Source organism: Lissotriton vulgaris, chromosome 1_1, assembly GCF_964263255.1.
Source record: "Lissotriton vulgaris chromosome 1_1, aLisVul1.2, whole genome shotgun sequence".
In the NCBI taxonomy this organism is placed as follows: Eukaryota; Metazoa; Chordata; class Amphibia; order Caudata; family Salamandridae; genus Lissotriton; species Lissotriton vulgaris.
The window spans coordinates 1,851,925,083-1,851,948,744 of record NC_141685.1 but is presented as its reverse complement, the minus strand read 5'-3'; positions in this window follow the sequence as shown (position 1 = coordinate 1,851,948,744).

Genomic DNA, 23,662 nt, shown 5'->3' with positions numbered 1-23,662 from the left:
TAGGGCTGGGCTTAGGGGTGGAACCCGATGAAGAAGCATGTCACTCACTAGGTGGGTGAGTGAGGGTTTTCTTAAAAAACTTTTAAGTTGTTTTACACTTTGGTACACACTTCATGATTTTTCTTCTTTTTTCTTGGTTTAAACACTGGTCCTCTCGTGTTTGACAAGTAATCAATAGTCACTCCTTTGTTGTTTTCCATACCCTGGTTGTACTCCACTTTAGAGTATGAACAATCAGTTTGTCAGAAACCTAAGCTTAATTCAAATTTTATGAAAAGTAAGGAATGAATGATTGTGTAATGGTTTGTAGTGACTTAATACATGAATAAATAAATACAGATACAAAAGGGAGGAAGGGTTACAGCCTCAGTTCTCTGTGAGAAAGGATTATTGCCTTTTAAATCTTGTCCAAAGAATCCCCATTTAATGGAGAGGATCAAAAATCCTTGCATTATAGACGGGGTGAAAGATTCAGAGATATCCAAAACTATCGGAGACGACTCTAGCATTTTCCAAGGTAATTTCTATATTATCTAATGCAGTGACCAGAACAGTTTTGGTGTCATAGAAGGGTCTAAATCTTGACTAAAAAGAGTTCGTTTTTGTTGAAAATGAGTTAATAAAAAAGCTGATAATCTGTTTTTTCAATGTCTTAGCTTGGAAGACATTCAGTGAAATGAATCAAGATTTATTTAGCATTGAAGGATATGTGAAAGGCGGTACACAGACAAAATATTGATTTTTAAATATCGATATACAAAAATATCGAAGTTTAAATATCGATGGGACAAAATATCGAAGGTAAGTAATATCGACAGTCTTAATATCGATATTGGTATGATATCAGTAATATCGAAGTTGTAAATATCGATGTCAATAATATCGAAATTAATAACTTTGATGTTACTAATATCAATTTTTAAATAAATTTAGTGTATATTATATTGTATTTATTATGTTTTATTATTTATTTTTAATGTAATTTAATTAAATATTGTCTTTTACTACTGTAGCGGGTTGTGGGTTTATAGGGGAATAGGGTGGGAAGTAATTTAATTATGTTAATTATGTTAAATGAATTATTAATTAGTAGGAATTATTAATTAATTAATTGAGAAATAATTGTTAATGATTTTTAATTAATTGATTAATTGATAAATATGTTCTGTAGCGTGTTATGGGTTTATAGGGGAATAGGGTGGGAAGTAATTTAATAATTATTAATTAATTGACATATTTTAATTAATAATTAATTGGTAATTAATTTCCATTAATTAGTTAATTAATTAATATCATTTTTTACATATTTATAATTATTAATTAGTTGGTAATTAATTAATATTAATTATTTAATTACATTAATTATAGTAATTTTTTAATATATATTTTATTGTTATTCTTAATCAATTAATTGGGAAAAATAATATTAATTATTAAATTAAATTAATTACAGCAAATGTGCTAATATATTTACTTTATTGTTATTGTTAATTAATAATTAATTGGTAATTAAATAATATTAATTAATTTTGGGTAAAGGAGTATTTTTAGGGTTCAGGGTCAGTTTTCAGTTTTTGGGTAAAGGGGTATTTTTAGGGTTCTGGGTCAGTTTTCAGTTTTTGGGTAAAGGGATATTTTTAGGGTTCAGGGTCAGTTTTCAGTTCATGGGTAAAGGGGTATTTTTAGGGTTCAGGGTCAGTTTTCAGTTTTTGGGTAAAGGGGTATTTTTAGGGTTCAGGGTCAGTTTTCAGTTTTTGGGTAAAGGGGTATTTTTAGGGTTCTGGGTCAGTTTTCAGTTTTTGGGTAAAGGGGTATTTTTAGGGTTCTGGGTCAGTTTTCAGTTCATGGGTAAAGGGGTATTTTTAGGGTTCAGGGTCAGTTTTCAGTTTTTGGGTAAAGGGGTATTTTTAGGGTTTAGGGTCAGTTTTCAGTTCATGGGTAAAGGGGTATTTTTAGGGTTCAGGGTCAGTTTTGGGTTTTTGGGGTACAGGGATATTTTTAGGGTTCAGGGTCCGTTTTGGGTTTTTGGGGTACAGGCGTACAGGGTAAAAACAAAAAAATGTTACATTAAATCAAATAAACTACATGAAAAAAAATAAAATTACTTTAAATTATTAAGTGTTTTATTTATTTTATATGTATATGTATTAGTTTTAATTTTGTTTTAATATTATTATTTAATAGTTGTAAAATTATATGTATTTTAAAATTATTTTTACATTATTATTAATACATTTAAAAAAACGATATTTTTGATTCCGATATTTTTGTACTACGATATTATTTTTTCGATATTTTTGTACTTACCTTAATGAAGATAGGATTCCGATATTTTTGCTGTCGATATTTTTGCTCCGATATTTTTGCATTTCGATATTCTGTCTGTAGATATTATGTCAGACATTCGTGAAAGGCTTCTTTAGTAGTGGGAGAACAAGGGCCTTCTTAATAGTGAGTGGAACAGAGCCATATTTAAAAGAAGCATTGCAAATATGACAAACTACCAGGGTTAATATAGAAGATGATTTATATAAACGAAGAAGTAGGCAAACATTCAGAGGGAGCAAACTCTCTAGAAAGCTATAAAAACTAGATTAGTGTAGTAGGATATATTAGAAATTTTAAATGAAAACAATCAGCAAAAGCAAGGGTGTCTTGAATGGACTAAATTTTATTTTGAAAACACAAAGAAATATCTTCTCGTTTCACGTTTGAAAGAAGGTGTCATGCAAGCTTGGCACAGATTGGGTCATTCAATTGATTGGCAGTCTGTAAAATTATCTTCTTTGATTACATTAGGCGTAGCACAGATATTTTATTTGTATTCATTACCTTGAGTCTAGAAAATTCCTATCTTAAAGATATTTAGGAGTCTAAAGTATGTGTTTTATATTCCGAATTGCAAACCTCATCGCTCCAGCGAATAATGGCTGGTTTACATTCGTTCAAGAGCGGAAGTGACCACGAGACGAAGGGAGTATATCTAGTAGTTTCCAACTTTTCAAGATGGACTAGTTCATTGGCTGGTATTGAAATCCATATATTATTGGATGTCACTTTCTAAGAAAGTGGATGCTGAGCTTCAGAGAGTTTGGTTGGTAAAGTTTCAATTATTAATGCAACCAGACTCTGAATAAGAAAATACCATATACAATACTATTGCTGATAGGCACTATGCGATTAGCGCAGGAAAGACTAGCATGGCGATCGAACCAAAGACTGGCATATGTGTCTTGAACAGTCACCAAATCAGATGGAGAACAAAACATGAGAATTAATCTATGACTTGTGCTGTGAATGTAGTCAGAGAACAATTACTAAAGGTTGAGTAGAATGCTCAAGGGTATTTGAAGTTGAATTTTGCGCATTGTCTGGAGAGAGGAAAAATAAGATTCAGATTAATAAAAATTTAGAAGACACATTTATGAAAATAGTGAGCATCTGAGCCATAGAAAATGACGAAATGCTATGCAATTGACTTTAAGTATGCCCCATAATGACAGCTACATCAGTGCCAAACCAGCCATAAGAGCAGTCATTTTACATCTTTTAGTTACTGCCAAAGTGATGTCACTCCCAGGGTAGTCTTTAATCTATGCTATATTTCTGGATAGGGTACTTTTTGGACGTAGAAATGATTAGGTTTCCAATATGTATTTGCAATTAAAATATATAAAACTATAGAGGGCTATCTGTGAATAATGGGGATTTTTTTCACAAAGAGGTGCTGAGGGACATCAAATACACAATCAGAGTGACGCTTGACTTGGCTATGATGTTACTTCGGACCCAAGGTAAAAAAACATCTGTTATTCTCATCTACACTCCTGTGTTGTATGGGTGTATGATGTTACAACGCATTCCCTTGCAACGCATGCCATTTCCACGCATGCGTTACAACGGGAATGCCATTACCACGCATATGGTTTACCACGAAAATGCCTTTACCGCGCATACCTTTACAACGATTTTCGTTGTATAACTATGCATGATAATGGCATTTTCATGGTAAACCGACTGCAGGGCTGTTAATTTAATTAAAATCTATAAATATATTTTTTAATAAATCCTTACCTAATAAATTAGTACATTAAAAAATATATACTCACAGTTTCTATGGGCGGAATTCTCCTTGTTTTAACACTGTTTTAAGTGGTCTTTTTTCTATTTTTGTAACAAAGCAGTAGGTAGACGCACGTACGTAATTACGTCGTCCAAGCTCCCTTTTTTAATTCAACCTTTAACTCACATTCCTTTACTACGTATCTCGTAGTAAAGGAATGCGTGGTAAAGGTTATACGTGGAAACCACGCATGCGTTGTTAAGCATGTGTGGTTAGTGTATTCATGGAAACGGCCATGTTGTAGTGGCTGTTTCCCGTGTTGTATATGCCTCCCCCCCCCCCCCATCATCTGACCCTCTTTCCCACCTATACCCGGACCAGAGGAGTAAAAATTGTTTTAAAAACTCACCTAACATCTGCACAGGTCCTTCTACCCCCTCTCAAACTAAAAAAAACCTGGCCTCCTGCCACCCACCCGACCCCTCACCTTCTGAAAAATCCTCCCTCAGTCCAAACAAAAAAATTGTTACATGACCTCCTGCCACCCACCTTCACCACCTACTCTCTGTGAGAGCCGCTTGTCAGAATGACTTGATTTCTCTACTTTCACCCACATTTGCACGGGTTCGGCACCACCCACATTTGCCCATCTCTTTCTGATTTTTTGATAACCGAGAGAGGCAGAAAAAGAGGGTGAGATTGCTAATTACCTTTCAGCCATTGCACTTGGGTCTCTAGAACCCTGGGCGAGGCAGTGAAATAAATGAGATACAAGCTTTTCCACTGGGTGTCATCACAATAGTGGTTACCTACTTTGGTTAGCCAGTTATGACATCACTGCAGTGAATAGTGGATTTTAATGCAAATTTTCATGTTGAGGGCTTCCTGTGGAAGCAATATACAACATTTTAAAGAATCATTTTAATGACTCAAGTGTGTATATTTGTGACATGCAAAGCCAGTCTAAACATTCGATAAAAGAAACTGGCACAAAACCCTCACCAGGTATGGCTGAAAAGCTGTTCATACACAAAAGGAGCACAGAGGGAAATTTTTAGACCCAGGTACCCTCCACTCAGATCATTTTTATACACAGAAACCTGGTCCTACTATACTACAGGCAATTGTATTTTTAATACCTCTTGTTGACTCGTTTGTGCGGTTATTCTTAACCTGACCAAACCCTGACCAAACCCAAAAACAGTTCTACTTTCAGAATTGTAAGGAAAAAAGTCACTTTTGGAAAAAAAAGCATAAAGAAATTAAATTAGTGTTAATCACCAAAATGATTATCACTTGATTTCCAAAAAGCGGTCATAAATACTATTTTTGATCTAAAGATAGGAGACAGCTTATACTGAAAAGCATGATTTTCATTATCTTAGATTAGCTTTCATTAAGTCACATTCAATGTAAGATAGTCTGCCTTGCGGACAAAATCATATCTAAACTCAGAGGCAGCTCCTCTGCTGTGGCAGAGAAGCATCACCCCCATTCCTGCAGAGGAAACCGAAAACTATAATGATAATAAAGCAGTTTTGTTATCATTTTATTTTTTTTCACAGTGGGCACCAAGTCTTGGGGTGGGGCATCATGATGACAGCAGCAGGGAGGAGGAGTGGTGGGCACTGATGTCAATTCGCATGTTGGTTTGGCCGGCCCTCTGAAGAAGGCCAAATCAACTTGCGCACTGACATCGCTCCAACCCAGCTGTGTTTCTGGGTGGAGAACAACAGCAGGCAAAGGTTCTGAGCCCATGATGAAGCACAAAGCCATCCCGCTCCACCCAGTCTCAACGCTGCTCTCATGGGTATTACCACGATGAGAGCAGTATCTGAATTGGTCGTAGGGAAGCATAGGAGCTTCAGCCTGTGACCAGTGGAGCAGAGGAGCGGCAAGCAGAATGGAAAGCTGAAGTTGGCCCGGCAAGTACTTTTTAAAAATTTGTTTTGTTACTGGCCACCTTGGGCACTGCCCCACTACTTTTCCCTGACACCACCTGCGACTCGCGACTCTCTAAGCTACTATTTGTCACTTAAAGGTACCAAGAAAAAGGAGCTCCTTATAGTCTCCACTTTTGGAAGAACTATTTGCCCTTGACTGTACAACTCCTGAAGGACTCCCAGACATTACTTGAGGTGTATGGCAGCTCCGTTCCAGGGTACAATTACTAATTGTTACCACGACAAAAAAAAGGATGATCCACTCAGGTTCAATAAAGTGCACAACAAAAACCATCTCCACCAGGGCTAATCTAAATATCTGAAGAAGTACAGCAGGCCAAGCTAATGCTCAAGAGTAAATGTAATGTACGTACTCCTTAGAGAGAACTATAACACATGGCAATGAGCCATATCTCCCAAGCAGTAATCTAGGAGGAAAATAAGTGGGAGAGGCCACATATGCCACCGTCATATATCACCTCAGTCGAAGTACAAGCAGATGCTTCAGTACCTTATCCAAGTTATTTAATCCTACACAACATATAATGAACCATGCATGTTCCATGAAGTACCCCCAATAGAGCACATGGTGGAAATTAATTTATTGTGGCATCCACACCCTCCAACACACAAAGACAGTACAGGACCTAAGCAGGTAGGCATGGTTTGTGATTACAGGCTTTTCACTACAGTATACAAGTGTTAGAAGATGAGCACAAGAAAAATTGGTTCTATGGTGATTACAATAACTGTTCCCTGAGAAATGTTTAACTTACTGTGCCCCTGTAATATTCAAGGTGCTTAGTTCCATGTTTGAGGTCCCAAATACATGAAGGCATTTTATCACTTGAGATTTTGCTGGCATTGGTTAGTGAAAATTAAATGAGTCTTGATTTCTACATTATGCTTGGCCGATAGTGCTGAATCAATCAATCAATCAATCAATCAATCAATCAATCATTCATAGCATTTATAAAGTGCACTATATACCTGAGGGTCTCAAGGCGCTAGGGGGGGGAGCTGCTACTGTTCGAAAATCCAGGTCTTGAGAAGTCTCCTGAAGGTTAGGAGGTCCTCGGTCTGCCGCAGGCGAATGGGGAGGGCAATCCATGCGAGGTGAGAGAATAATCTTCTGCCAGCGGGTACTCTTCAGATGTGGGGGATGGTGGCGAGGGCTCGGTCTGTGAAGCGGAGCTGGCGGGGGGTGTAGAGGCTGAGTCGGCTGTTGAGGTACGCTGGTCCTGGGGTTTTGGAGTGCCTTGTGTGCGTGGGTGAGGAGTTTGAAGGGGAGGCAGTGCAGGTCTCTCAAGTGGGGTGTGATGTGGCAGCAGCGAGGGATGTCGAGGATCAGGCATGCAGAGTCGTTCTGGATGTGTTGGAGCTGTTTCAGGAGTTTGACCGGTGCTCCTGCCTAGAGTGCGTATCCGTAGTCCAGTATACTGCTGATGAGGGCCTGGGTGACCGTCCTTCTAGTGTCAGTGGGGATCCACTTGAAGTTCCTGCAGAGCATGCAGAAGGTGTTGAAGCAGGAGGAGGAGACAGCGTTAACCTGCTTTGTCATGGACAGGGTGGAGTCGAGGATGACCACTAGGTTGCGCGTGTGGTCGGTGGGTGTAGGGGGTGCTCCTAGTGCAGTCGGCCACCAGGAGTCCTCCCAGGCCGAGGAGGTGGATCAGAGCATGAGGACCTCCTTCTTGTCCGAGTTCAGCCTGGGTGGGCTGTTTCTCATCCAGTCAACGATGGCCTTCATTCCTTCGTGGATGTTGGTTTTGGCGTTGTGGGGGTCTTTGGTGAGGGAGAGGATCAGCTGGGTGTCGGCGGCGTAGGAGATGATGTTGAGGTCATGCCGACGTGCGACATGGGGGAGCTATGCCATGTAGACCTTGAACAACATTGGGCTGAGGGATGAGCCTTGGGGTACGCCACAGATGATCTTGGTGGCTTTGCAGCAGAAGGGGGGGAGGCAGACACTCTGTGTTCTGCCGGAGAGGTAGGAGGTGGTCCAGACCATGGCGTTCTCCTGGGTTCCAGCGTCGTGGAGGCGAGTTCGAAGTATGCTGTGGCAGACTATGTCGAAGGCGGCTGACAGGTCCAGGAGATGATGGCTGTGGTTTCTCAATTGTCAAGCAGGGTCCTGATGTCGTCGGTGGGGGCGATGAGGGCAGTTTCGGTGCTGTGGTTGCTGCAGAACCCGGACTGGGACAGGTCCAGGATGCTGTTCTCCTCGAGGAAGCTGGTCAGTTGTTTGTTGACAGCATTTTCGATGAACTTCACTGAACGGGAGCAGGGAGATGGGTCAGAAGTTCTCGAGGACTTTGGGGTCTGCCTTGGGATTCTTGAGTAAGGCGTTGATCTCTGTGTGCTTCCAGCTCTCTGGGAAGGTCGCTGTCTCGAAGGAGATGTTGATGGTTTTCCAGAGATGGGGTGCAATGGTGCTGCTGGCTTTGTTGAAGATGTGGTGTGGGCAGGGGTCTTCCAGCGATCCGGAGTGGATGGTGTTCATGATCTTTATGGTGTCATCATTGTTTATGTTGGTGCAGGCGCGCAGTCCGTTGGTGCGGGTGGTGGTCGTGGGAGTGCGGGTCTCATCGGTTGCCGGGGTGGTGACGGCGATGAAGCTGTCGTGTATGTATGCGATCTTGTGATGGAAGAAGGTGGCCAGTGAGTCGCACAGGTCTTGTGATGGTGGGATGTCGTTGATGTTGGAGCTTGAGTTGGGGAGTTCCTTCCCGATGTTGAAGAGCTCTTTGCTGTTGTGTGCATTGTTGTCTAGTCGGTCTTTGAAGAAGGTCCTTTTGATGGTTCTGATGAGGTGGTGGTGTCTGCCGGTAGCATTCTTGTGGGCTATGTAGATTTCCGGTTTCGTTCCTGGATCCAGTTTTTTTTTAGTTTTCAGCAGGTTCGCTTGGAGGCCTGGAGGTCTTTGGTGAACTAGCTGGCTCTCTTGCTGGTGTGGGTGTTGGATGGCTTCTTGAGCGAGGCGAGGGTGTTGGTGCAGTCATTGATCCATTGTCTGAGGTTACGGGCTGCGGCGCCGGGGTCGGTCGGGTCAGTGAGTGGGCTCTGGGCCAAGGCGGTGGTTAGCTTGTCTTTGGTGACTTTGCTCCAGCGGCGGTGAGGCATCTGCTGGGTGCGGTGGTGTGTGTAGGTTTCACTACGGGGAAGTGGACGCAGTGGTGGTTGGTTTAGTGGAGTTCGGTGGTGTGGTTGAAGAAGATGTATGAGTTTGCTGAGAAGATGGGGTCGAGTGTGTGGCCGGCGGAGTGGGTGGGTGTTGTAACGAGTTGTCTCAGTCCGAGGTTGGCTAGGTTTTCGATCAGGGTGGATGAGTTGGAGTCATTGCTATCCTCGAGGTGGAAGTTCAGGTCCCCGAGGAGGATGTAGTCCATGGAGGCGTGAGCATGTGTGCTGATGAGGTCGGCGATGAAGTCGCTGAACTGCGGTTGGGGTCAGGGGGGTCTGTAGACGAGGGTACTTCTGAGGGTGGTGTTGGGGTCGGTGTGGATCAGGAAACGCAGGTGTTTGGAGTGCTGATGGTGTCGTCGGTGTCTGTTGAGATTTTGAGGGTGTTTCTGTGGACGAGGGCAATTCCTATTCCTACTCCATTGGTGTGGTCCTTGTGGGTGATCTTGTAGCCTTCCGGGATGGCTATGGCGATGTCGTGTGCCGAGGAGGGGTCCAGCCACGTCTCTGTCAGGATGGCAATGTCTGGGGCGATGGTGTCATGTAGGTCCCAGAGTTCTACGGCGTGTTTGCGGGCGGAGCGGGTGTTGGGCAGGATGCATCTGCTGAAGTTGGGGTCTTTCTCTATTGTATTTGTTACATAATTTGATTTTCCCTTTGAACAGACAGAGGTTTTTTGAGGTAAGCCAGACTTAGGTGGGAAAGTACAGTATGATCTTTGCTGGCTAGTTTTAAAGCAAAACGTTACTTGTGCATATGTCTATAGCACCCTACTTGCCTTTAAGAATCTCATCAAAATGTGGCCATTTTAATGTGTTACTGTTTTGAAGAAACCGGTGAGGTAAATGTTACAATACTTCAGAACTCCTAAAGCTTTTGCATACATTGCTTTTTGATGTGTAAATGGATTAACTTATGAGGCATGAATATGCCCTTCCATGAGGTGTGAGCTTGATATTCCCTAATTATCAGGGGAGCAACTCAATTAGAGCATTTCCATCCTCGCAATTTCAGTGTCTTTGGTGCCATTTAACCATGTATTAAAATGTCCTATAATTTTTGAATTTATATTGGATTTTCTACATGCTCTACTAAGTTGCAGGAGATAAAAATCAGGGTATAAAAACTAGAAAGTTAAATAGGTCCTAAGTGACAGAACACACGCACATCTGCACACCGAACTAGAAATATAACATTATGTACAATTGTAAACAGCAACATTGCATGCTATTACAGAATATACGAAACTGATTCTGAGTTTAGCTTCCATGGTACTGGCATCTAAACAGCAACGAAATCACAGCTGCATGGGTGGCGTTCTGACAGCCCTATTGCAATGGATGTGGTAACATAGACAAAAGACTACTGCAATCCCCTTACCACTGCCAGGAAATCTCAACCACACCGGTGCAGGATAAGCTATTGTGTCTGTCGGAGGGCAGACCGCCAGTGTTACCGCTGGCCCAATTACGATGTGCCTTCCCACCAGCGTGACTGTGGGGGTCCAAGCACCACATATGACTTGGTGGGAAAGGAAGGATATAAGCCTAAAAATCACCTGTACTCAGCTTCACAAGTCCTGTGCTGCCATGGAACTAATCACACACATCCTGCCAGTGCTGTTCCTACTTGATGACATCCAAAACCCACACCGCCATGGAATCAACCAACGGTAAGCCATACTCATGCCCATTTCCATCGACTCCTGAAAAAATAGATGTCCTGCCCTGGAACTGGCAAGTTATTTGGGACCCCTTGTTCAAACATATTTTGTGGGCCCCTGTTGGGAATTGTTCCTAATGTATCATCCAATTACAGCTCTAAGATGACTTCTTTGGCCAGGACACTGACACCGCACAGGCCCACTCTACATGTGTTTACATCTCATAATGAGGTATAGTGATGTATGCATTAAGCTGTGTCACACTACAGCACCACCTCAGTAGTATAAAACCAATTAATCTCTGTGACACCCTCACATTGCTTACATTCTAGGTCCTGTTTTGATATCAAAGATACATCTGTATGGATGTGCCAAATAACTTAAACACATTATCTGCTGAATGTCTGTAATGTACTCTCACACATCACCCACATTAAAAGAAAAGGTCAGGAGGATCGCGCAAGCGCACTTAACAAAATGGCAGCCGCCTGATAAGTCTATTCCTTCACGCCCACAATATTGACGATTTTAAAGTGATTTCCAGGCTTTTCTCACCTCACCTTTTCAAGGTGCAGCTTTGTTCCTGAGGCCTGTCTTCCAAGAAACATTGTTTTTTGTTTCATTTCTGACATTTTGGAAGGCTTTTGGTCAAGCTGTGCCTTCCATTCTGCTGTTCCTGTGGAGTGATGCCGGAGTTTCCTGTCAGGAGGGCAGAGACATATTCAGGAAAAGGCGAGGCTGTGCCCTTAACAACCCCCCCCAGCTGGTTCTAGCTGCTGCACAGTCTCCTGCTCTGCTGATATCTTATTTAATGTTATTTTCTTTGCAATTGACGTGTGTTTGAATTCTTTACATATATTTGGCAAGGAAGTTATTAATATGGAAGGGAAAAATTTGCATATTACAATCAACAAACGTAAAGAAACAACTCCTCCTCCACCAGTAAACTCAATAATTGTCGATTCCAATGAGCCTTTGTTAGCTACTTTATTGAAAGAGTTACAAGGAGTACGTTCTAATACCGACAACATTGTTGTAGAACTTAAAAATATTTTCAAAGACATGGCGAGTTTGTTAATGAAAGAATCTGAAAAAAACATAAAAATTCAGGATAATAAGTCAAAAACTTACAGCATCTTGTCTCTCAATGCATAAATTGAGCCAATGAATACTCTATTTCTTGAATTGAAAAATCGTAATAGACATTAAAATTTGCGTATTTTTAATTTACCAGAGAGTGTTGAAGGTAATTACTGTAGGCAATATTTGGAAACCTTGATACCTGGTCTTCTACATTTAAAACTTCCAGAAAGATTTAAAATTCACAAGGCACATAGAATTCCTTTTCATCGTAATCCAAGCAATGTCAAACAGTGTCAGGTGATTTTTAAAGTCTTGCATCACAATCATCTGGTTTTGATCCAGAAAGCAGCTAGAGAGATCCCAATTCTTATGGTTAATGGGAATACAATTTTTATGCATCAAGACTTTGCCAAGGAAACTGTTAAAATTTGCCAAAAATTCACTGAGCTTTGACCTCGACTAAGAAGCTGTGGTTTTAAATATGGCCTTTTTGATCCATCTATTATGAGAATCTGGAAAGTTGGTTTCTCAAAATCTTTTCAGGGCCCTGATTATCTTCGTGTTTTTTTAGATCAGCATTCTCTGCTCTCCATGGAAATGAATGACACTTCTACTTACATTTATGCATTTGAATATGATTATTCTAAGCCTATTCGTTGATTTTTCTATAAGGGCACTGTTCAGGCAGGTTATTTTTGCATATGCATTTGTGCAGTTCTGAATCATTATTTATGTTTCCATGTTGTCTTTTTTTACCTTTGTCCTTGTCCTTCCTTTTCCCCCATCGTCTTTCCCTAGAGCCAATCTTTAATCTCTTGAGCTATATTTTTTCTTTCTCTTTTCTATATCTTTTCTTTACTGATTATGGATAATATTAATAGAATTAAAGTTGTTTCATTCAATGTTTAAGGTTTAAAACACCCTGTTAAAAGAACTCAAGTTTTAGATTACTTAGCCAGGCATAAGGCAGATTATTTGTCTAGTTCAAGAAACTCACATTGATGATACAGTTTTATACATGAATAAACGTTGGGTTGGTAATATGAATTCCTCTTCTGCAGTCAATAAAAAGAATGGTGTTGGTTAAGTGTTCAAATACTAACCAAGTTTCCAGATACAAAAGGTCTTTATATCATAGCAAAAATAAAAATGTATGTCACCATTTTTCATGTAATTCATATTTATAGTCGAACAAATTAAGTCTCTAAATGTTGGGCTAGCTTTACTTCTGAGGTGATTAAAATAGGGAAGGTTCCCCTTATTATTGGTGGTGATTTTAACTTAATATGTACCCCCTATTGGATAGATATTCTAAAACAAAATATAATCCCATTAATGCTTAATTTGCTTTCAACCAAATTGAGAAACAGTTTACATTTTTCCCGAACTCTCATAATTCTTACTCTCAAATGGACTATTTGTTAATTTCTCGTTCCCTAATTCAATCATTTTCTGATCCTATAATTCATAACATTGATATTTCAGACCATGCACTAATTTCAGGTGTTTCACAAATTAGTTCCATTCAACAATCCCACTCTCGCTGGTGAATGAATATGAATAGTGTTCCTAATGAAAATAATAAATCCAAACTTTTATCAGCAATTCATGATTATTTTTCTTACAACCCAGAAGGATCTACTTCACTTGTAAATCATTAGGATGCATTTAAACATATGTCAGAGGGGCAACAATATCAAGTATGGTACATGATAATGAAGCCTATAAAGCTAAACTTAAAGAATTAGGTAAATACATAAGAAAACATGAACAGCTCTTTATTTTGTTGAATCCCTCAGCTTCAGATATGTCCAGTATTGCTCATTTGTTGCAATCTTGTGGCTTGCCTAAAATTACTCAGTCTGTGAAAAACAAAATGGATGTACCAATTTCATTAAAATAAATTAATGTAGCTATTACATCTCTTGAACTGGGTAAATTACCTGGACCAGATGTTATTCTTGCTGAATTTTATAAGGCATTTTCTCCTTATCTACTACATCATTTACTTAAATAATTTTCTCACTTTATTAATTCAGGATCTACTTCAGGATCCTTTACTGATGCTTTGATTGTAGTACTTCCAAAACCTAATAAAGTCCCCACTATTGTTTAAAATTATTGACCTATTACTTTAATGAACCAAGATTGTAAGCTTTATGCAAAATTCTTGTAACTAGATTGGCTTCTGTGCTTGATACTATTATTCACATTGGTCGAACTGGTTTCATGAAAAAATAGACATTCTGTAAATAACACTAGATTATTATTTAATGGTATTGAAGCTGTGTCATCTTTGTATATTCCTAACACATTAGATGCTGAAAAAGCGTTTGACAAAGTACATTGGTAGTATATTTATCGTACTTTATCTGCTTTAAATTTTGGCCATTCCTTTATTTGTATGATTTCTGCACTCTATTCTGCTCCATCTGCTAGACTTTTCAATAATGGTCAACTATCTATATTTTGTTCCTTTTTAGAGGCACTTGTCAAGGTTGTCCCTTGTCACCTTGACTCTTTCGTATTGCCATTGAACCTTTACTCATTGCCATCAGACACTGCATAGAAATAAAAGGTATTACTATCAATGATGTTACTGTAAAAACCTCAGTTTATGCGGATGATGTATTATTATATATTTGTAATCCTGATTCTTCCATTCCTCCTACATTAAATCTAATTCAAATATATTACCAAATTTCCGGTTTTACTCTAAACACTAGCAAGACTGAATTATTTTCCCTAAATGTATTTTGTACCCCTGATATGCTCCCTAATAACAATATAATAAAGCCAATGGACAAACTTTAATATCTTGGTATCTTATTCTCTCATACCATTAAACAATCAATTACAGTAAATTTTGAATATACTCTTAACCGGGAAACAACGTTTTACAACTATGTCATCACATCGCAGTGGTATTACAACGCAGTCGTTACAACAAACATGTTGGTTAGTACCCGAAAACTTTACATCGCAAGTCATTCGATCGATTTGCTGTAGGGGGGGCGCTAAGGTATTGGAAATTAATTCCAACACCTTCCCTTCTGTTGCTCAAACTGGAGTAGGAATAGTAAATAATACTATTCCTAAGTCCAGCTCGCCCCCTACAGCAAGTCGATCTAATGACTTACTGTGATGTAAAAGCACACAATGTAATAGCATGCATTGTGACATGCTATATTCCTCTTAACCATATTAATGAAAGCATTCATAAGTGTTCTGCTTTACACTTATCCTGGTGGACTATGTTTAATTGGTTATTGCTCCAAAAATATTGTATCTGTTGTCTATGATACTTACTCAACTTCCACTTAAGTTTTATAATTATTTAGACACTCCAATATTGAGATTCATTTGGAATATTAAAACACACCATATAAGCTATAGAAAATTGAAAATTGCAAAATGTTATGGCGGTTTTGGTTTACCGGATTTTTTTTACTTTCGTAAGGTGTTTATTTTAAAACAAAGGGACTTTTGATTCAGTAATACAGAGTTTAACAATACACCTTCATGGCTCCTCATTGAAAAAAGTTTGATCTCAACTTTTGCATTGCTTACTTTAATTACCATGTCCTCTTGAAATCTCTTTAATACAAAGATCTGCAATACTAAAATCTACAAAATGTATATTGCTGGATTTAGATTCCTTCTTTCAAACCCCTATTTCTCATACCGTAAATATATCCTTACAATATAGTCCTGTTATTAATCTTAATCAAAATATAGAATTTTGGCAATCTTGGATAAAAACAGGTATTTTTCATTTAAAAGGTATATATTGTAATAATACGTTTTTATCTTTTGAAGAACTGCAACAAAAAGGCATCTTACCTCCATCAGATATTTCTAAATATACATTTGTATGTAATTCTATTCTTGATTCATTTCTCAGCAATTTTCCAATGGTAAACATATCAGATTTAGAGATGTATATTCAAGCAATAGCTACTTCCTCTCATGCTGTGCCACTGTATTATAAAAAATTGAATAATTTTGACAAAAAGAACATTGATTTTATTTCTTCTTTTTGAAATAATTAACTTAATTTATCTTTTACTCAAGACATATGGAGGAAAATATGGTTAAAATGCATTATATTTATGAAATACTGTAAATTCCTATATACCCTTAAAGGGCTCTTTTTTGTTTGGTCTATTGTTTTATCATAAATTCAATAAAATATTTTGAACACAAAAAGGTCATGTCAGGTACATGGAATTTTAAATAATCAGCGTGAGAAGCATTCAAAGGTCACGATGTAAAGACTCTTGAAGTTTAGGTGTGCCTCTACCAGGAGGACCCCTGGAAGACTGGGGCCCTAGGCCACAGTCTACTTAGCACATGCTTCAAAACCTCTATATGCACCGTACCTGTGGCTCAACAGGGACAAACAATAGCATAACCAAGTGACATGCATATGTGGGTAATGTGTGAGTGAAAATCATGAACGCAAAGACAGCTGTAACAGCATTTATCTAAAAAAAAATATACAGTAGGTGTAAGGTAGACACATAAAATGGACACATGTCAATTATAATTCCTAATAAGGTATGACAATTTAACACCATCAATGTGTGGATAAATAAATAACTAACAGCCAGATTCATCAATGTCAAATTCTGGGATTTCTAAATGGCGAGAAAATGCGAATCGCAATTAAGAAATCGCAGAATGGCATTCATGAATATTTGCAAGAAAAAAAAGCGATTCGCAATCGGCCGTAATCGCCGATTGCGAGTCCCCAAAAATCGGTAAATATTCGCCGATACCATGTTGAAATTGTGTTCTCGCAATTACCGAAATCGCAAATTGCGATCTCGCTAACTGCAAGATCGTAAAAACGGGAAGTCGCATCCTGAGCACAGTGATGACATCACAACCAGGAAGTAGGCAGGTTCCACCCTCATTCAGCAGTGAGATTTTTTTTTTTTTTTTTTTTACAGAGCCAGAAGTGGAAGCAGCATTGTTAGAGCTCTCCTCTAGTGTGCCTACAGGAGTAAACCAGGAGACACCCCAGTGGAAAGCATGTCACAGGAAGCTGCAGGTGGATCTTCCAGTGGGAGAAAAAGGAAAATAAAATTTTCAGAGCAAGAGCTCGAATTTTTGATCGAAGGAGTCTGTAAGGACCACAATCGGCTCTTCGGTAAAGACTCAAGAAGGGTGCCTGAGGCCGATAAAAGGTGGATATGGTTGCGCATCCGCGCAAAAGTGAACTCTGTGGGGGTGGCCCAGCGCTCCGTGGACGAGCTCAAAAAACGTTGGTATGACCTCAGAGGGCAGGCAAAGGAGAAGATTGCGGAGAGGCTGGGGGAGCGCGTGGCGACAGGTGGAGGGGAGCCCACTGTCCCCCCGAACACACCATTGGAGGACGAGTGGAGGACACCATCAATCCGCAGGCATGAGTTGGTGTGATCCAGCTGGACTTCTCCCGACCCACCCAAGACACACCAGGTAAGTGCTATGCGACTGCGACCCCCTGTCCCCTAACAATGTCCATGACTCCAGAGCATCCCATTTCAAACACCAGTCATGCAGCCAAAGCACACCACTAAAGCGCTATTGCATTGTGGGACATGTAGTCTGACCACAATTACCATCTTGCCCCATAAAGCCAGACATGTGTAGTGAGAGTCAATCCTGCAGCGAGTCAGGGAATGGTAGTCTGCATGTATGTAGGAAGCCTAAATGTGTAAGAAACATGTCACTAATCATTGTCCACTTTACATCACAAGTGGCGCTGAAGTCCCCAGCACAGACAGCGATGCCCTGGTAATTGAAGACATCACGGAGGACACAGAGGGAGACACACATCTATCCCCACAGCCCAGACCATCAGGGCAAGCTGCCGCACCAACGGTCATTCCACCACCTGCCCCTGCGGCCAGTGCCACCCCTGTGCCAACAGGCGCTGCAGTACCACTGTGCGTCACACAACCACCAGTGGGGCTTGCAACACCAGCAGCAGTTCGCCAACCAACCCGCCGCCCTGCGGCTGTGAGGAGCCAGTCAAGCGGACTGGTGAGTGAGCAGCGCAATAACGATTCTCGCGCTGGCAGGGGACAAAACGTGTGGCCAGGTGGGCTCTCCATTGAGCGCCGTATGCTACATGTGCATCAAACCCAGGCCCGTCATCTTGCGGCTAATCACCTCCAACTGAACAAGTCCGCCCGAAATGTAGCACAAATGTCAGACCGCATGGAGAGGATGACAGCTGCTATGAAGGCCAACACACAGGCCACGTACAGCCAGTGGGATCTCAACCACCACAGACACCGCCAGCTGCTGACCCGCCTGTCAGCATACACGCGGTCCAACTACATTATTGGGAACTCGACCTCCCAGCTCTCGCGACACTCCTTGACCATGCAGGTCCAAATGGTCCAATGCTGCCAGGACGTCGCGAGAGCTCTGGAGCAGGTGTCAACAGCAGTGCAGGGCATGCAGGCTACCGGCCATGGCCAGGCGGGCGGGGCTGACGGCACTAGTGAGGCTGCATCCAGCCATAGCAGCCAGTCCGTTCCACCGGTGGTAGCACCCGGCCTCAGTAGCAGGCCCTCTGCTGCCTCATGGCCGAATCAGGAAGAGGATGTTGAAAGGAGGTTGGGAGCATCTGCCCGGAGGCGGCATTGAACAGTAGAACATTTACATGAGGGGCCATGCTGATGTTACAAGCATGCCCTCCTGAAGAACAGACATATGACGCAATATGTCATTCATGTACCAGTTTGGGGAATGCCCAGTTTATTGTGCTGTAACAATTACAAATATTCTGACTAACTTAATCTGACTCATGTCATTATTAATGTTGTCATGCATGAGTTAAGCAATGGGTGTGGGGAGTGGGTGCACTAGAAATAGTTCATGCAGATTTGGTTGTGGCGCCTCTGTCCTTCTGCAGGATTCTCACCGCGTGTGTGACACACATGTGCAGGTGGTCGGTTGTCCCCTTCCGACTCACTGCCAGAGATGTCTACAGGTATCCTGCGCTTGGTAGCAATGTTGTGGAGGATTGCACACAAGGCCACAATGCGGCAGCAGACCTCTGGCTCATATTTGATGGCCCCACCAGTCTTGTGCAGTATGCGGAATCTGCTCTTCAAAAGGCCAAATGTCCGCTCAATGCAATTTCTTGTGCGTATGTGTGCTGCAGTGTAAAGCCGTTGCTGTGGTGTTGCAGGGTTGAGGTATGGTGTGAGGAGGTACTCACGGAGAGCGTAGCCGCTGTCACCTGAATGAAAGGAGCAGAGGGTGAGTGCCTGTGCTGGGCAGCTACATTATCACAGTGTAATATTGTGGGGCATGTGTACTTACCCAGTAGGTGTCCTTCACCAAAGTCTCCCCTGGCCAGTCGTGTGTGAATGCCACTGTGCCGGAATATGAAGGAGTCATGTGTGCTCCCCGGGTACTGTGCCACTATGTCCGTGATGATTGTCTTTAAGTTGCACACCATCTGGATATTGAGGGAGTGGTAGGACTTGTGGTTGCGATACATGTATTCCGTTTGTGCTGGTGGGCATTTGTGGATGTGGATACAGTCAATGCATCCTATTATATGTGGAAATTGTGCTACATTGTAAAATTGCAGCTTGGTGTCATTCAAGTCCTGTTGGCTGGTGGGGAATGAGATGTAGTGGTGTAGCCGGGTCAGCATGGCCTACAGGAAACTCCTTAGGCAGCGGGACATTATTATTATTAGGAAGATTTATAGAGCGCCTGGTTACGCGCACCGGCATGTCCCCGCGCTATGGTAAGTGGAATAGACAGTCCAAGCAGCCCTCACAGTCGCCTATCTCCCGTATAAATAAAGTTTTTTCCTGAAAATGGACTCTGAAGGCTCCAAACATAACTCTGTAGGCAGGGCATTCCACTGCTTGGCGGCCAGATATCTGAAAGACCTGCCCTTCATTCGGGCCTTCTTTATTTTTGGAACTTTCAATAGCCCTGTATGGGAGGAGCGCAGATCCCATAAAGGCTCGTAACGAGTAACCAGACTCTGTAGCGGAACAGGGGCTTTACCGCTCAAGATACGGTGACACGTGGAGAGAGCCTTAAACTCCACCCTCCTCCTGACAGGAAGCCAATGTAAGGCCTGGAGCGCTGCTTTAGACAGAGATCTCCTGGGGAGCCTCAAAACTAATCGAGCGGCTGCCTTTCTGCCTTTTCTAGCCTTTCCCGTGGCCCCCAGATACAGCAAATTGCCATAATCTAATCGCGAGGTGACAAGGGCATGCACTAATGTCAGACGCGCTGTGATGGGTAGGAGATCCAGGAACTTCCTTAGGGTTTTCAGAAAACCAAAGCATACCCCTACCACCCGGCCAATCGGAGGGCCAAAGGCTAGGTCAACATCAAGCCACACTCCAAGATTCCTTGTTTCCTGGCAGGGGACTGGGGTTTCTCCCAGGCAGGGTGGCCACCATGCTGACGACCAAACAGATGGCCCTCCCCCCACCACGAGTACCTCGGTCTTGCTACTGTTTAGTTTCAAACAGTTGGCGGACATCCAGGTTGCCAGTTCTTGCATGCAAACTCTGAAACTGTCCACCGCAAGACCAGGCATGCACGAGAGGGAGATGACCAACTGCGTGTCATCGGCATAGGACACTAGGCGCAGACCATGCCTTTCAACAATTGCCGCCAGCGGGGAGACATATAGATTGAACAAGGTTGGGCTCAGGGACGAGCCCTGTGGCCCGCCCTGGCCCAAACTAATCTCCCTAGAATAGCAATCTCCCAGACAGACTTGAAAGCATCTGCTTGTCAGGAAGGACTGGATCCATCCAAGCGCTGCTCCCGATACCCCTCCATCATTCAGACACTGTTGCAAGATGGAATGTGCTACAGTGTTGAATGCTGCACTTAGGTCCAGAAGGATCAGGGCCATCATCTGGCCCTCATCCACACCCTGTCGTATAGCCTCTACTGCCATAAGAAGTGCTGACTCCGTCGAGTGTCGAGGACGGAAGCCAAACTGAGAATCGTGGAGCAGGGAGGCCTCTTCCACAAAATTCATCAGCTGAAGGTTCACAGTTTTCTCCGCAACCTTCGCCATATATGGCAGGAGAAAGATGGGACAGAGATTTTCTAATCTTTCATAGCTGATGTTAGGCTTTTTTTGCAAAGGGAGTACCACCGCCCGTTTCCAGGCATTTGGTACAGTATGGGTCTCAAAAGAAATGTCAAGTAAATGACGGATGTATGGCTCTAATACATGCAAACTACCCACCAACTGTTTGGGCGTAGTGGGGTCCCTAGGTGAGCCTGACTTTATAGATCCACAGAGTTTGATGAGTGCGTCAGTAGGCGGGGTAGTGAATGTGGTCAGCACCCGTTGATCCCCCCTCACTCTGGTTTCCTCCTTGAGATCAGGGCTGTTGCTGGCTTGGCTAGGGAAGGTAGAGTAGATCTTTGCTACCTTATTAGCGAAGAACTTTGCTATTCGATTGCAGCTGTCCATCGAGCAAAGTTCTACTGGGACTGCCGCAGGCTTCCCAGCCGAAAGCGATTTATAAATTAAGAACAGTTCCTTCATGGAGTTTTCTGCTTCCTTAATCCTGATGTCATAATACGTCATCTTAGCCTTCCTAATTAATCTGTGATAGATGCGTCTGCTAGCTGCATAATCAGCTTTAGCTTGAATGGTGAAGGCTGTCCTCCACTGTCTTTCTGCACGTTTGCACGCGACCTTGGCTGCTCGCACCTCCTCACTGTACCATGGCGCCGTTCTCTGAGCGCGGCCCCCCGTTCTGGCCAGGACGAGTGGGGCAACATGGTCCAAGGCCTCAGTGATACGCTGATCTAGATACGCTGATCTAGATTTGTGTTAGATTCTTCCACATCCCCCCCCTTGGGTTGCCCCCTATAACAAGTGCCTCATTGAACCTGGTTTGGGAGAAGGCAGCCCATCTTCGCCTAGGGTGTTTTGGTACAGACTGCTTCAATGGCCTGGCCCCCTGAATGTGAATCAAAAAGGGAACAAGATGATGGTCCGACCAAGGGGTGGGTACAGGGTTCAGAGCCTCCACCTGTTCCCAATTGGCGAATATAGGGTCCAGTAAATGGCCCCGTTGATGGGTGGGATCATTAACTTTCTGCTCAAGCTGAAGTGCTTTCATCTCATGTCAGAGGTCCCCGGCCGCCTTGTCCGCAGGGTCATCTAGATGTAGGTTGAGATCACCCAACACCAGAAACTTATCTGCGTGCAATGCGGCCTCTGTGATACCTTCTTCCAGGCTTTCGTCAAATCTCGACCCCGGGCCAGGCGGCCTATATATCAAAAGGCCCTTCACTGTGCAGCCTCCATTCACCAGAATGGAGAAAGCACCTGCCTCACTATCCTTAATCATAATCTGCTCCATCTGGCACTGTAGCCCCTGTTTAGCTACAATGGCTATCCATCCACCTCTCCCTATAAATCTGTCTTGCCTCAGCAGAGAGTAGCCCTCTGGAATGGCTTCAATGGCCTCTGGAGTAGAATCCGAGTCAAGCCATGTTTCCGTGAGAAAGACTAGATCCCATTGCTTCTCACTGAGGAGGTCATGCATATCTAGTTTGTGCTCACGTAGGGATCGAACATTCAGTAAGCCAGAAACCAGATCGCGATATTCACTAATTTCCGCATTCCCCCGATTAAAGGAAAAATGGCAGTGACTGCAGCCAGTGTTATCCTCAGCACTCATGCCGTGCAGACATGAGTTGCTGCGGCACTCGTTACAGAGGGACAGCAAGTCATCTCTACTCCAGCGTAAATGTCCCATCGAAAAGGCAGGGGGCATGGCCCTGGCCCATGCCCCGACGGGCGCAGACGGGCTTAACTTAGGCGCAACTTTGTCGCGCCTTCGTCGCACCCGCTGCGCTCGTCCGCTGCGCTGCCGATTGCACATCCGCCTTATATCCCCCCCAGCGTCCCAATAACTAGAGCGCTGCACGTAGCTACCGGAAGTAGCTGGCTCGGACCTTCCACGCCCTCTGCTCGAACGGTGCTAGTCACCGGCGTCAGAAAGAGGCGGGAAGGAGGGACGAGTCCAGCGCTTCTTCGTGCCGTTGCTGCAACTGCCTGCCTTCAGGTAAGAACCTCAGCAGAGCAGAGTGCAGAATGCCCCCAGAACAATGAGCAACAGTGAAAGTACAAATAAGCAGCACACTGGGTAGCGTACACGCTCTCGCTCACACAAATGCCCCCGACTGATTTAAAACGAGCTCACACGCTCTCGCAGCATAAAAGGTAGTAAAATCACCAATGCGCCGGTGAACGCGCCGTAAAAGCGGCAGGGACACTGCCACTGTCCACTTACATGGTGGGCTGGGATGTCCCCCCTGCAACAGTGAATATCCCCTGGAAGCTTCCGGAGGCCAGTAGGTGCAGGCTGAACAATACCTGCACATGGGTGGGAACCGCATTGGTCCTCCTTGTTGGGTGCTGCATCAGGTCAGCTTGATGATCATTGCCCCATTTAGGCGGTACTTAGCGTAAATTTGCTCCCTGGTTTGGCCCAGAAGGGTGACCCACTGATGGAATATCGGCTCCTGGATCCTACGTCTGTTCTGTACTGCTCACTGTAGCCTTCGCCGCCTGACCACCATGAAGAGTCCTGGCATTGTGAGAGTCCTCAGGCTCCAGCTGCATGTCCTTAAGTGTGTTTGGTCAGGCCTGCACCTGTTGGTAGTTTGCTAAAGTTTCTTTTTTTTTTTTTTTTTTTCTTACTGGTTACCACC